This window comes from Ranitomeya variabilis, chromosome 6 (genome assembly GCF_051348905.1).
Source record: "Ranitomeya variabilis isolate aRanVar5 chromosome 6, aRanVar5.hap1, whole genome shotgun sequence".
NCBI lineage: Eukaryota > Metazoa > Chordata > Amphibia > Anura > Dendrobatidae > Ranitomeya > Ranitomeya variabilis.
In genome coordinates, this window is record NC_135237.1 from 399900209 (window position 1) to 399915557 (window position 15349).

The window sequence follows — 15349 nt, forward strand, 5'->3', positions numbered from 1 at the left end:
TGACCAGCAGCACACTGACCTAATGTGTTTCAGCTTAAAAGCCTTATTCTTGGCTTTTTTCACAACCATGACGTCCAATTTTAGTAAGATCCTCAAAATGGGAGAAACATGTACATCCTTGAGACAAATAAGCTGTGCAGAAAATATGGCGGAAACATAAGGTGTTTAAGATTCATGGTGCAGATACAATGAGAGATGAGTATGCATTGCGTGTGCACAGACAGATACAAAAAAATATACCCGGGCAATGATTACATGAATCTGAAGAGCTCACATCCTATCAGATAGGTTCCACAAGTAAAACATCACATCCAGCGGCAATTTGGACTCCTAGTGGAGATCCAGAAGGTGGGTCAAGAAAACTATCTTTGCAGCTTTCATGCAGTGCTACATAAGGGCACTTATTACTTTTGCGTAAAGTTCTTGTCATTGAACTTTCCAAAGCTTCACAGTTCCAACTTGAGACCCATTTCAGTTTTCCTCACTCCCCCTAGACTGTTGGTACGCCATATGCGTTCTGTATTGTGAGCATGTACATGGATGGGGAGGTAGGCAAAAATTTCACCCTTCTCCTGCTCTATTCAGCAGGAACAATTTCAGGTGATGGGCAACTATGGAGCAAGTATTTTTTTAATTGACGATAGAAAAAAAAAAGTTTAACAAAGAATCAAAAGCAAGAAGCGAACATTTAGAAAAGGTACCGTATATACTAGAGTGTAAGCCGAGATTTTCAGCCCATTTTTTTTAGGCTGAAAGTGCCCCTCTCGGCTTATACTCGAGTCATTGTCCCAGGGGGGGTCGGAGGGGGAGCGGCGGCTGTCACATACTCACCTGCTCCTGGCGTGGTCCCTGCATCTCCGATGGTCTCCGGGCATTGACTGCTTCTTCCTGTATTAAGCGGTCACATGGTACAGCTCATTACAGTAGTGAAGATAGATGCGACTCCACTCCGATAGGGGTGGAGCCACATATTCATTACTGTAATGAGCGGTACCAGTGACCACTCAATGCTGGAAGAAGCTGTCAGCGCCCAGAGAACACCATCAGGGAAGCTGCCAGGGACCGCGCTGGGAGCAGGTGAGTATAATGGGGAGGGTTATCAGCATTGAACGATACGATATTCAACTGTCCTCGTTCCACCGCCAGGCACCACTCTGTCTTCCCTGTCCTCTGCTGTGACGCTCAGGTCAGAGGGCGCGATGACGTGGTTAGTGCGTGCCCTCTGCCTGAATGTCAGTGCAGAGGACGCGGAAGACACAGCGGCGCCCGGCGGTGGAACGAGGACAGGTGAATATTGCAAGTGCCGGGGGCCTGAGCGACGAGAGATGAGCATGTCTTTTTTTTTTTTTAATCGCAGCAACAGCATATGGGGAAAATAACTCTATGGAGCATCTTATGGGGCCATAATCAGCATTTGTGCATTATTATATGGGGCAAATCTCTCTATGGAGCGTCTTATGGGGCCATAATCAGCATTTGTGCAACATTATATGGGGCAAATATCTCTAAGGAGCATCTTATGGGGCAATTATTAACCTTTGTGCAGGGCGTAATTTGTATGGAGCATCTTATGGGGCCTATCATCAACTGTATGGAGGCATCTCATTAACAAAGCTTCCCACACAGATTACACAAGAACCACAAGATGGATTTCTTCACCCCAGGCATTATTTTAATCAGCATAACGGCGGCAACATGACAGTGTCTGTAGTTTACTTAGCAAAACCAGCTGACAGGTTCGCTTTAAGGGTAACAGAATATTTTTCTAGCTCAATGTGGCTCAGTAATTTTACCTGCATACAAAAAAAATCACAGACACGGTCAGAAAATTTTGCCGAACTACATCTCTGAATCACTTCTAAAATTAAGCCAAGGTGACATTTTAGAGACTGCCTTCAAAAGACCCATCAGAACAGAATACGAGGAGTGTAGATGCTTGACAAATGGTTAATGCTGCCATTACAGCCACAACTCCTTAAAAGGTAATCTGTCAGTAGGATCACCCCTTCTAAGCCATCTATATGGGCATGGAGGTTAAAATGTGAAGTAAACTAATACCTTGATGTCTGTACGCAGATGATTACATCCCTGAGAAATCCATGACTTTCTATGTAAGTGAGTTAAGGTCTATGGGCCAGACACTGATCTCCCAGAGAATCTGCCTCCAGAGCTTATTGACCATGACAGTTGGCGTTACCAGTGTGAGACATGTAATGACTTTCAAGCAAAGAATTACCCAAACATTCATCTTCAATCTTTGCCCGATGCAAACAAGCAATGAAACCACAAACTAATCTGATCTTTTGCAATTGTTCTCATCTTTTATACGTACTTAAAAAAAATAGTTTATCGGTAAAACCCCCACTCCTGTAATAAAGGTTTGTAAATATTGGTCATCAGAGGAGGGGGAAAAAAAAAAAAGACAAATCATACAACCGCGATAAAAATAAAAAATAAAAAAAATAAAAAAGGGGGGCAATCATTTTATCATACATATGCAAGTCCTGTAACTATTATAGATTCGCTTAAGATTGCATGCCCTTATTGGAGGAACCTTAGTCTGAATTTTATACAGTTCTTTGAATTATCTTTGGCAGTATATTGTAGTATTTCTTCATACAAACTTTCTAGTCAGACTATTAGGAAATATAGCAAACGAGAGTAAAGCAGGTCACAGAGACTACATGAGGACAACGGACTGAACCACAGCCGAGCAGCAGGACTTGAAGAACTAGTAGTAGTATTTCTAACCTATCATTTCCTTTCTTTCTGACCACACCATCAGTTTTAGATCAAGGAATGTCAACACTTCCAGTACCATAAAGTAATAAAACCATTACATGTTTACTATGGAGGCGACAATGGAAACCTTGCTCTTGTACAGGATGTGCACTCTGAAAGTGACCGTTCACTGAACTTAATACTAAAACTGGCTGTACACTACATTATCAGTCTATGTGCACATAATAGCCTATAAATGCATGGGATACATTGCAGTCTGAACTCGTCCTGTTGAATAGTAAAGGGCAAAACCCCGGATGTTAGAGTCCGGCCGAACAAATAAAAAAAAAAAAAAAAAAAAGTTTGGTTCAGGTACCAGAACAGTGCCCGAACCTGGACACCATTCACTTGAATGGGGAGCCCGAACATTCAGTGTTTTGCAAACACTACCTGTGATCGGCGGCAAAATTATTATCACCCGTCAGAGCCGCAGTTCCCACTGTCAAATGACAAGGTGAGCCAGCAGCTGTGATCGGAGGTAAAAAAAAAAAAAAAAAAAAAAGCCTACGCCTGCTGCCGCTAACCGAGCAAGCGGTGGCTGATGGGAGTATTCCTCAGTTGGTACCTTTGCTCTAAATATTTTTTTTTAAAATTGCATGGTTCCCCTGTATTTTTCATAACCAGCCAGGCAAAACAGACAGCTGCAGGCTGCAAGCCTCAGTTGTCAGCATTAGCAAGGTTGGTTATCAAGAACATTGGGGACCTCCCTCATTTTTGACAATCAGCCAAACTAAAGCTGACAGCTGGGGGCTAGTATTCTTAGGCTTGTAAGGGGCTGTGGATATTGACAATAGCAGCTCGCAACCACCCAGAAAAGGTACATTATTAGATGCGCCAGTTCTGGCACTTTGCCCGGCTTTATTCTGGCTGTGTGTTTATTTACAACACAACTATAGGATTAGTAATGGATAGACGCCTCTCCATTACGAAGCCATGGACTTTGTCTCCAGACAATACAAATCAACCACACAAATATGAACAGCACTTGCCACTGCCACAGGGCAAGTGGGAAAGTCAGGCAAAGCACCACAATTGGCGCATCTAATAGATGCGCCTTTACTGGGCGGATGTGGGCTCCTATTTTCTGGCTGAGGGGGCCAATATCCATGGCCCCTCACCAGTCTGAGAATACCAGCCCCCAGCTGTCTGCTTTGGCTTAGCCAACTGCAAAAAATGGGTAGGACCCCACAGTTATCAAATTATTTAAATAATTTTCAAAGGCATGGGGACCCTTCAATTATTGATAACAAAGTTGCTAAAGCTGACAGGTGAGGGTTGCCACCAGCTGCTCCTGCTCTCACTGTTATTAGCGGTAGCAGGCATAGTCTGGTTACTGGCGTCGTCTGATGAAGCTACTACTCCCATCAGAGGTAAACTTTATACCTCCAGTCACAGCTGCAGGCTCACACATCTGAAAGCATAACAGCAGCGCTCTGACCGGTGGTATTAATCTTACAGTCGATGAGTGCCACCGATGTTTTTGGGATGTCATGCAGAGGACAGCATGAGAAACACCCAAACAGTAACACGGACTTTATGGTGAAGTCCGTGTTCGGGTTTCGTGCACTTACAGTAGGTGTTCAGTACGGACCCTGAACCTTACTGTTCAGGTTCGCCCATCTCTGTTGAATGTCAGAAAATAACTTGGCACTCAAAAAGAACCTTGGCGTGAAGAGATGCGTGGTGAGGTTTTTTTCTGATTTTGGACTATTTTGGGCTGGATACCCTACTTGAGCACCTATACTATACACTGTGTGCAGAATTATTAGGCAAGTTGTATTTTAGAGGATTATTTTTATTATTGATCAACAACAATGTTCTCAATCAACCCAAAAGACTCAAATATCAAAGCTTAATATTTTTGTAAGTTAGAGTGGTTTTTTTTTTGTTTTTTAGATTTGACCATCTTAGGAGGATATCGGTTTGTGCAGGTAATTACTACTGTGCAGAATTATTAGACAACTTAATAAAAACCAAATATATTCCCATCTCACTTGTTTATTTTCACCAGGTAAACCAATATCACTGCACAAAATTTAGAAATAAACATTTCTGACATGCAAAAACAAAACCCCCAAAAATCAGTGACCAATATAGCCACCTTTCTTTATGATGACACTTAGCCTTCCATCCATAGATTGTCAGTTCCTCGATCTGTTTACGATCAACATTGCGTGCAGCAGCCACCACCACAGCCTCCCAGACACTGTTCCGAGAGGTGTACTGTTTTCCCTCCCTGTAGATCTCACATTTTATGAGGGACTACAGGTTCTCTATGGGGTTCAGGTCAGGTGAACAAGGGGGCCATGTCATTTTTTCTTCTTTGAGACCTTTACTGGCCAGCCACGCTGTGGAGTAGTTGGAGGTATGTGATGGAGCATTGTCCTGCATGAAAATCAGGTTTTCCTTGAACGATACCGACTTCTTCCTGTACCACTGCTTGAAGAAGTTGTCTTCCAGAAACTGGCAGTAGGTCTGGGAGTTGACCTTCACTCCATCCTCAACACTGAAAAGGTCCCACAAGTTCATCTTTGATGATACCAGCCCATTCCAGTACCTCACCTCCACCTTGCTGGTGTCTGAGTCTGAGTGGAGCTCTCTGCCCTTTACTGATCCAGCCTCTGGCCCATCCATCTGGCTCATCAAGAGTCTCTCATTTCATCAGTCCATAAAACCTTTGAAAAGTCAGTCTTAAAATGTCAAGACTGGGCCAAGAAATATGTTATCTTATGTTTCTTGTTCAAAGGTGGTCGTTTTTCAGCCTTCCTTACCTTGGCCATGTCCCTGAGTATCGCACACCTTGTGCTTTTTGTTACTCCAGCAACGTTGCAGCTCTGAAATATGACAAAACTGATGGCAAATGGCATCTTGGCAGCTTCACGCTTGATTTTCCTCAATTCATGGGCAGTTATTTCGTGCCTTTTTTGCCCAACACGCATCTTGCGACCCTGTTGGCTATTTGCCATGAAACGCTTGATTGTTCGGTGATCACGCTTCAAAAGTTAGGCAATTTCAAGACTGCTGCATCCCTCTGCAAGACATCTCACAATTTTGGACTTTTCAGAGCCCGTCAAATCTCTCTTCTGACCCATTTTGCCAAAGGAAAGGAAGTTGCCTAATAATTAAGCACACCTTATAAAGGGTTTTGATGTCATTAGACAACACCCCTCCTCATTACAGAGATGCACATCACCTGATTTACTTAATTGGTAGTTGGCTCTCAAGCCTGAACAGCTTTGGAGTAGGACAACATGTATAAAAAGTATCTTGTGATCAAAATACAACTTGCCTAATAATTCTGCACACAGTGTATAGTAGTACGAGTGCCGTGTTGCACCGCCATAAAATTTACATCTCTATTGTCGAATACTCCTTTAATGTCCGTGGCGCACAAGCTATGGACAGGATAACTACTAGATTCCTGAGGATTTGGAATGTCTGTGGTCTGAGCTCAGTGATCTTTGAAATGGGGATCCACAGTGCTCCTGTGTGGGACACCCAGGGAGTAGCATTATCGGTAGCTCAGTGGTTAGCACAGCAGCCTTGCAGCGCTGGAGTCCTTGGTTCAAACCCCACCAAGGACAACATCTGCAAAGAGTTTGTATGTTCTCTCCCTGTTTGCGTGGGTTTCCTCCGGGTACTCCGGTTTCCTCCCACATTCCAAAGACATACTGACAGGGAATTTAGATTGTGAGCCCCAACGGGGACAGTGATGATAATGTGTGCAACCTGTAAAGCGCTGCGGAATATGTTAGCGCTATATAAAAAAATTAAGATTATATTATTATCACTTATCCTGTGGATAGCGGATAACACATTAAAGGGCCATTACAGTAAGAAGGTAAGTTAGGCGTCCACTGCGTTGCATGATTAACACGATTGTTAGGCAACCTAAACATTTCCCTATAGTGGGGGGAAAACAATCATGGCGCACTAGGTTAGCTGTGGATAGAAGTCATCCATAAGGGATGGGATGGCCACAAAATTGGGAATGTCATTTTTAGAGAACAAATCAGCTCTCTTGGTAAAGATCTTTGCTTCTCAACATAATTTGGGATTTCTGAGAAAGGCATTGTCATTTCTATGTTGGGGTATGTTCACACTTTTACATGATCTTTGGAGTAGATTTATCTTTAAATTCTGCAGAGCAAAAAAAGAAAAAAAAAAAAAAAAAAAAGCTTCACTCTGAACAAACTTCCTTTTAATTCCAAGGAGAAAAACATGCTTGTAGTGAACAGTGATGTTTTTCCTTGCAGAAAAAGGAACTTTAATGTCTAAGCTTCAAAAGTTGCCGCTAGAAAAAAACTTAAATTCCAAATTTGACTGAAATAAATCAATTCATAACACTGCCTTAAACACAGATGATTTTTGCAGGCCTAAATGAACCGACTAATCAACAATGAGGGTATTGCACATTTTGGGGAGATCACTGGCATGTTTGCTCTAACTTCCCATGAGCTCTCGTACGCCGATGAGCTACACTTCCGAGGTGTTCGCTTCTACAGTTGTCAATGCCACAGGAACAGGAAATGAAATTCATCATTTATAACAATCGATGGCCGCGACAGATCAAAGCCTGAAGTAAACCAGCAGCACCCAATAGACCCACTGGCTAACCCCCGTTTTATCAGTTTACAGGAAAGACAAGTGCAGCATCCTGCGCAAGTTTTACAGGAATTCTAATTCAAACTGAAGCTGCCAATGCAAATGTGACCAGTGCCTTATTCCCTTAGAAATGTATGAACAAATTGAGAGCAGGGCGTTACTAATGGCGAGAGTGTCCCTACACAATTACATTGTCCAATCACTCCTGATTTTTAAAGAGGTTGTCACCATAGTCTGAAACTAAGGAAATTCATACTTTCCCAGGAGCAAAAGCAGAGGAACAAAACAACGTAATAAGAAGAAAGGCTCCATCATTGTGACGACATGGGGATAATGGAACCAAGAGGTGTTGCTTTGCTCTGAAAAAAAAATGTGACAAAAGTCTTCCAATTTAGACATGAGGTCCATTGTACATCCACTGCAGGCCATAATAAGGTGTATGCATTAGTAGCTACATTTAATAGTTATTATTGGTAGTCATCTTGGAGGATGAATGGAGGTTACAGTTCCTTTCCTCGTTTCATCTTGAGCAGAATCAGTGTCAGGTCACAGCGTCCTGTGAAGCCCGGCTCTATAGCAGTGTCACAGGCCTTTGTGAATGTCCACCACTAACACTATGAACAGCTGCTTTGCACTGAGGAGATCCTCCGCAGAGCGCTGCCCTCTCCTTGTGTCCCATATTGTCTGCTATAAGAATACAGTGCTACCAGCAGAGGCTGAGGCGGCACAGAGGCACAAGCGATGCCATGCACATTTCACAGAGCTCTGAACATAAAACTATTATTGTTTTGTCTGGAGGGATCTTAAAGTTGGAGACAGAATGTGAAACTAGGCAAGTTAGGCCCAGCAGGGTTCAAGACTTCCAGTCCTTGCAACAAAACTTCTTATACCACATGGACAATTTCCAACAACTCTGTTCTGGGTGGTCCCTGGGTACGCCCTCCCTCAAGATGACCAAAGAGGCTCTATACAGTTACTGCCAATCTATGAAATTAACAGAGTTCTGCTCATTGTTGTCAAAGGCCCTTAGAAAATTATAGAGCATAGCTTAATGGGTCTGGTCACCAGAGATGTGGCGCCAGCATCGTGGTCCATCTTGGTGGAGTCTAAATTGGTATAAAATGCACTGACTCAAGACTTGTAAAATATATAATAAATTGGGTTCAGTGCCGGATGTGCAGTAAATGTTTCTATAAGAATTTGGGAAAGTTCTGAAATGTCTGGTCTGTTCCTGATCTAAAGATCTTGACTTTTAGCCGAGATGAATCTGTGCTGCACTTTACGTACATGCTCAGTAGTGACCAGTGATGTGGGGTGGGAGTCTGGGAAATTGAGGAGTCTGAGGTTGGGCTTACCAACTCCACAGTCCTGCTCGTCACTAATTTAAGGCCTCAATGATCCAAGCGCAAGGACTCCACTTGATTACCGGCAAATCTTCTGACATCTGTTGTGTCACACATTCACTATGCAGAGGTCTATCTTGTACATCTTTAGATTTCAGGGCCATATATGTTCTACTTAACGAAAATGATTAGGGTAATCTTCCATTAATCCACATCACCTAGGTTTTAGACTACTGGGAATACTGAACTACTCCAAGTCTAACTATATAGGTGACTGATTAGAAAGACCACTAAATCAGTAAATGACAGTACACTTCATTTTTCACGTAAAGCAGTGAACATCAAGTCACAAAGTGACTGCAGACATATCGGTTGTGACAGCACAACCCCTTAACCCCCAAGGGTGGTTTACTTTGCACATTAATGACCGGGCCAATTTTTACAATTCTGACCACTGTCCCTTTATGAGGTTATAACTATGGAACGCTTCAACGGATCCTGATGATTCTGACATCGTTTTCTTGTGACATATTGTACTTCATGATAGTGGTAAAAGTTAAACTCGCGTTTATTTGTGAAAAAAAAAAATGGAAATTTGGCGAAAATTTCCAACTCTGAATTTTTATGCCCTTAAAAGGCCACTGTCACCCCCTCCAGGCGTTATAAACTAAAAGAGCCACCTTGTGCATCAGTAATGCTGCAGTCTAACAAGGTGGCTCTTTTAGTTTTTGTTTCTGTTATTCCCACAATAAATGTATTTATAATTTTGCTGAAATAACTCTCTTTGTACCTGGAGGCGGGTCTGAAGCCTCCTCTTAGAAGCGCCCAACTGCCGTCAGTCATCTCTTGTGTTGATTTTCGCTGCCCCCTCAGCGCTGTTATTGTGTGAAATCCGGCGCCTGCGCTCTGCTCTTCTGCCTTGCGCAGGCGCATAGAGCATTTGCCGTCCTAGCGCTGGTGCCGGGTTCCGTTCTGCGCCTGTGCGGGCAGTGCGGCCACCCTGTTACTGAATCCCCGCTCCGCACTGTGTTATGCATTATGCACAGTGTGGGGCTGGGATTCCTGGGCAGGCGCACTGCGCTTGTCAGACGCTCCCCAGGTCCCCCGCCTTTCAGCGTTGCCGGAATATACAGGTATCCTTGCCGGCGTTTGGAACAGCCGCACAGAACAACGCTGGAAGGCGGGGGACACAATAACAGCGCTGAGGGGGCGGCGAAAATCAACACAAGAGATGACTGACGGCAGTTGGGCGCTTCTAAGAGGAGGCTTCAGACCCGCCTCCAGGTACAAAGAGGTATTTCAGCAAAATTATAAATACATTTATTGTGGGAATAACAGAAACAAAAACTAAAAGAGCCATCTTGTTAGACTGCAGCATTACTGATGCACAAGGTGGCTCTTTTAGTTTATAACGCCTGGAGGGGGTGACAGTGGCCCTTTAAGGGCCCTGTTTGGGCGCATGACAGAGCTCGGAAGGGAAGGAGCGCCATTTGACTTTTCAATGCAAAATTGACAGGAATGGAGATGGGACGCCATGTTGCGTTTGGAGAGCCACTGATGTGCCTAAACATTAAAACCCCCCCACAAGTGACACCATTTTGGAAAGTAGACCCCCCTAAGGAACTTATCTAGATGTGTTGTGAGAGCTTTGAATCCCCAAGTGTTTCACTACAGTTTATAACGCAGAGCAGTGAAAATAAAAATTATTTTTCTCCCCACAAAAATTATTGTTTAGCCCCCAGTTTTGTATTATTCCAAGGGTAACAGGAGAAATTGGACCCCAAAAGATGTTGTCCAATGTCTCCTGAGTACGCTGATACCCCATATGTTGGGGTAAACCCCTGTTTGGGCGCACGGGAGAGCTCGGAAGGGAAGGAGTACTGTTTTACTTTTAACAGCGCAGAATTGGCTGGAATAGAGATCAGACGCCATGTCGCGTTTGGAGAGCCCCTGATGTGCCTGAACAGTGGAAACCCCCAATTCTAACAAACCCTAGCCCCAAACCTAGCCCTAACCTTAACCCTAGCCGTAGCCCTAACCCTAGCCCTAACCCTAATGGGAAAATAGAAATAAAATTAAAAAAATGTATTTATTTTTCCCTAAGGGGGTGATGAAGGGGGGTTTGATTTACTATTTATAGCATTTTTTTTAGCGGATTTTTATGACTGGCAGCCGTCACACACTAAAAGATGCTTTTTATTGCAAAAAATAGTTTTTGCGTCTACGCATTTTGAGAGCTATAATTTTTCCATATTTTGGTCCACAGAGTTATGTGAGGTCTTGTTTTTTGCGGGACGAGTTGGCATTTTTATTGGTAACATTTTCGGGCACGTGACATTTTTTGATCGCTTTTTATTCCGATTTTTGTGAGGCAGAATGACCAAAAACCAGCAATTCATGAATTTCTTTTGGAGGGGGGGGGGGGCGTTTATACCGTTCCACGTTTGGTAAACTTGATACAGCAGTTTTATTCTTCGGGTCAGTACGATTACAGCGATACCTCATTTATATCATTTTTTTATGTTTTGGCACTTTTATACGATAAAAACTATTTTATAGAAAAAATTATTTTTGCACCACTTTATTCTGAGGACTATAACTTATTTTTTCGCTGATGATGCTGTATGGCGGCTAATTTTTTGGGGGACAAGATGACGTTTTCAGCGGTACCATGGTTATTTATATCCATCTTTTTGATTGTGTGTTATTCCACTTTGTTTGCCGGTATGATAATAAAACGCTGTTGCCTCTTTTTACCACGTTCACTGAAGGGGTTAACTAGCGGGACAGTTATATAGGTGGAGTAGTTACGGACGCGGCGATACTAAATGTGTACTTTTATTGTTTTTTATTATTTAGATAAAGAAATATTTATGGGAACAATATTTTTTTCTTTAGGAATTTTTTTTTTTTTTTTTTTTACTTTATAACATTGACACGGTGGTGGTGGTGGTGGGGGGTATCAGGTTATAGGGTCAGATCGCCGATCTGACATGCAGGGCTGCAGGCTTACCAGCGCTTGCTCTGAGCAGGCACTGGTAAGCCACCTCCCTGCAGGACCCTGATGTAGCCCACGCAGCCATTTTGGATCCGGGGCCTGCAGGGAGGAGACGCTCGGTACAAGGTGAGCACATCGCCTTGCACCGAGGGTCTCAGGGAAGCACGCAGGGAGCCCCCTCCCTGCGCGATGCTTCCCTGTACCGCCAGAACGCTATGATCATATTTGATTGCAGTGTTCAGGGGGTTAATATGCCAGAAGCGGTCCGTGACTACTCCTGGCACATAGTGCCGGATGTCAGCTGCAATAGTCAGCTGACATCCGGCCAGGCTCCCCCCGTGAGCTTGGCCGATCGCATATGACGTACTATCCTGTCGGTGGTTATACGGGCCCACCCCACCTCGAAGGGATAGTACGTCATATGGGATTAAGGGGTTAAGATCTTTTGAGAGATCATTACATTTTCAACTTGCTTAAGGTTAAGGATGACATGTATTTTAAGCAACAAAATTTTTTTTTATATATATATTCCCCCCCCCCCCTCCTCAATTTACATTTTAAAAATGAGAGAAAGGAAAATGGGCCTATGTTAGTACCTAGTGGCACCCCCTTTTATACAGTGGCTTGCGAAAGTATTCGGCCCCCTGAAACTTTTCAACCTTTTCCCACAAATCATGCTTCAAACATAAAGATACCAAATGTCAATTTTTGGTGAAGAATCAACAACAAGTGGAACACAATTGTGTTGTTGAACAAAATTTATTGGTTACTTTAACTGAAAAGTGAGGCGTGCAATATTATTCGGCCCCTTTAACTTAATACTTTGTTGCACCACCTTTTGCTGCGATTACAGCTGCAAGTTGCTTGGGGTATGTCTATCAGTTTTGTACATCGAGAGACTGAAATTCTTGCCCATTCTTCCTTGGCAAACAGCTCGAACTGAGTGAGGTTTGATGGAGAGTTTGTGAACAGCACTTTTCAGCTCTTTCCACAGATTCTCGATTGGATTGAGGTCTGGACTTTGACTTGGCCATTCTAACACCTGGATACGTTTACTTGGGAACCATTCCATTGTAGATTTTGCTTTATGTTTGGGATGATTGTCTTGTTGGAAGACAAATCTCCATCCCAGTCTCAGGTCTTTTGCAGACTCCAGCAGGTTTTCTTCAAGAATGGTCCTGTATTTGGCTCCATCCATCTTCCCATCAATTTTAACCATCTTCCCTGTCCCTGCGGGAGAAAAGCAGGCGCAAACCATGATGCTGTCACCACCATGTTTGACAGTGGGGATGGTGTGTTCAGGGTAGCACGGTGGCGCTGTGGTTAGCACATCAGCCTTGCAGCGCTGGAGTCCTGGGTTCAAACCCCACCAAGGACAACATCTGCAAAGAGTTTGTATGTTCTCTCCGTGTTTGCGTGGGTTTCCTCCATGTAATCCGATTTCCTCCCACATTCCAAAGACATACTCATAGGGAATTTAGATTGTGAGCCCCAATGGGGACAGCGATTATAATGTGTGTAACCTGTAAAGCGCTGCGGAATGTTAGCGCTATATAAAAATAAAAAAATAAAGATTATTATGAGCGGTGTTGCCTTTACTCCAAACATATAATTTGGCATTGTTGCCAAAAAGTTCGATTTTGGTTTCATCTGACCAGAGCACCCTCTTCTACATGTTTGGTGTGTCTCCCAAGTGGCTTGTTGCAAACTTTAACCCCTTCATGACCCAGCCTATTTTGGCCTTAATGACCTTGCCGTTTTTTGCAATTCTGACCAGTGTCCCTTTATGAGGTAATAACTCAGGAACGCTTCAACGGATCCTAGCGATTCTGAGATTGTTTTTTCGTGACATATTGGGCTTCATGTTAGTGGTAAATTTAGGTCGATAATTTCTGAGTTTATTTGTGAAAAAATGGAAATTTGGCGAAAATTTTGAAAATTTCGCAATTTTCACATTTTGAATTTTTATTCTGTTAAACCAGAGAGTTATGTGACACAAAATAGTTAATAAATAACGTTTCCCACATGTCTACTTTACATCAGCACAATTTTGGAAACAAATTTTTTTTTTGCTAGGAAGTTATAAGGGTTAAAATTTGACCAGTGATTTCTCATTTTTACAACAAAATTTACAAAACCATTTTTTTTAGGGACCACCTCACATTTTAAGTCATTTTGAGGGTTCTATATGGCTGAAAATACCCAAAAGTGACACCATTCTAAAAACTGCACCCCTCAAGGTGCTCAAAACCACATTCAAGAAGTTTATTAACCCTTCAGGTGTTTCACAGCAGCAGAAGCAACATGGAAGTAAAAAATGAACATTTAACTTTTTAGTCACAAAAATGATCTTTTAGCAACAATTTTTTTTATTTTTCCAAGGGTAAAAGGAGAAACTGGACCAAGGACGTTGTTGTCCAATTTGTCCTGAGTACGCTGATACCTCATATGTGGGGGTAAACCACTGTTTGGGCGCACGGCAGGGCTCGGAAGGGAAGGAGCGCCATTTGACTTTTTGAATGAAAAATTGGCTCCAATCTTTAGCGGACACCATGTCGCGTTTGGAGAGCCCCCGTGTGCCTAAACATTGGAGCTCCCCCACAAGTGACCCCATTTTGGAAACTAGACCCCCCCAAGGAACTTATCTAGAAGCATAGGGAGCACTTTAAACCCCCAGGTGCTTCATAAATTGATCCGGAAAAATGAAACAGTACTTTTTTTTTCACAAAAAAATTATTTTAGCCTCAATTTTTTCATTTTCACATGGGCAACAGGATAAAATGGATCCTAAATTTTGTTGGGCAATTTCTCCTGAGTACACCGATACCTCACATGTGGGGGTAAACCACTGTTTGGGCACATGGTAAGGCTCGGAAGGGAAGGAGCGCTATTTGACTTTTTGAATGAAAAATTATCTCCATATTTGGCGGACACCATGTCACGTTTGGAGAGCCCCTGTGTGCCTGAACATTGGAGCTCCTCCACAAGTGACCCCATTTTGGAAACTATACCCCCCAAGGAACTTATCTAGAGGCATAGTGAGCACTTTAAACCCTCAGGTGCTTCACAAATTGATCCGCAAAAATGAAAAAGTACTTTTTTTTCACACAAAATTTCTTTTAGCCTCAATTCTTTCATTTTCACATGGGCAACAGGATAAAATGGATCCTAAAATTTGTTGGGCAATTTCTCCTGAGTATGCCGATGCCTCATATGTGGGGGTAAACCACTGTTTGGGTGCACGGCAAGGCTCGGAAGGGAAGGAGCGCCATTTGACTTTTTGAATGGAAAATTAGCTCCAATCGTAAAGGCCCCATCTCACTAAGCAAGATCGCTAGCGAGATCGCTGCTGAGTCACAAGTTTTGTGACGCAACAGCGACCTCAGTAGCGATCTCGCCATGTGTGACACGTAGCAGCGACCAGGCCCCTGCTGTGAGATCGCTGGTCGTGTCGGAATGGCCTGGACCGTTTTTTGATCGTTGAGGTCCCGCTGGGTAGCACACATCGCTGTGTTTGACACCTTACCAACGACCTCGTTGACAACTCAGACACTAAATCGTCATAATAGCTCCCATGTGACATCGATTTACAGGTCGCTGGTGAGATGTCAAACAGTGAGAT

At 43.2% G+C, this 15349-nt stretch overlaps 1 protein-coding gene across 8 annotated transcripts in view; it reads right to left on the minus strand.

Moving 5' to 3' along the window:
* The window catches only part of LDLRAD4 (low density lipoprotein receptor class A domain containing 4), a 465509-nt gene that overhangs the window by 28100 nt on the left and 422060 nt on the right, over nt 1–15349 (minus strand). The gene's annotated exons all lie outside the window — the stretch shown is intronic.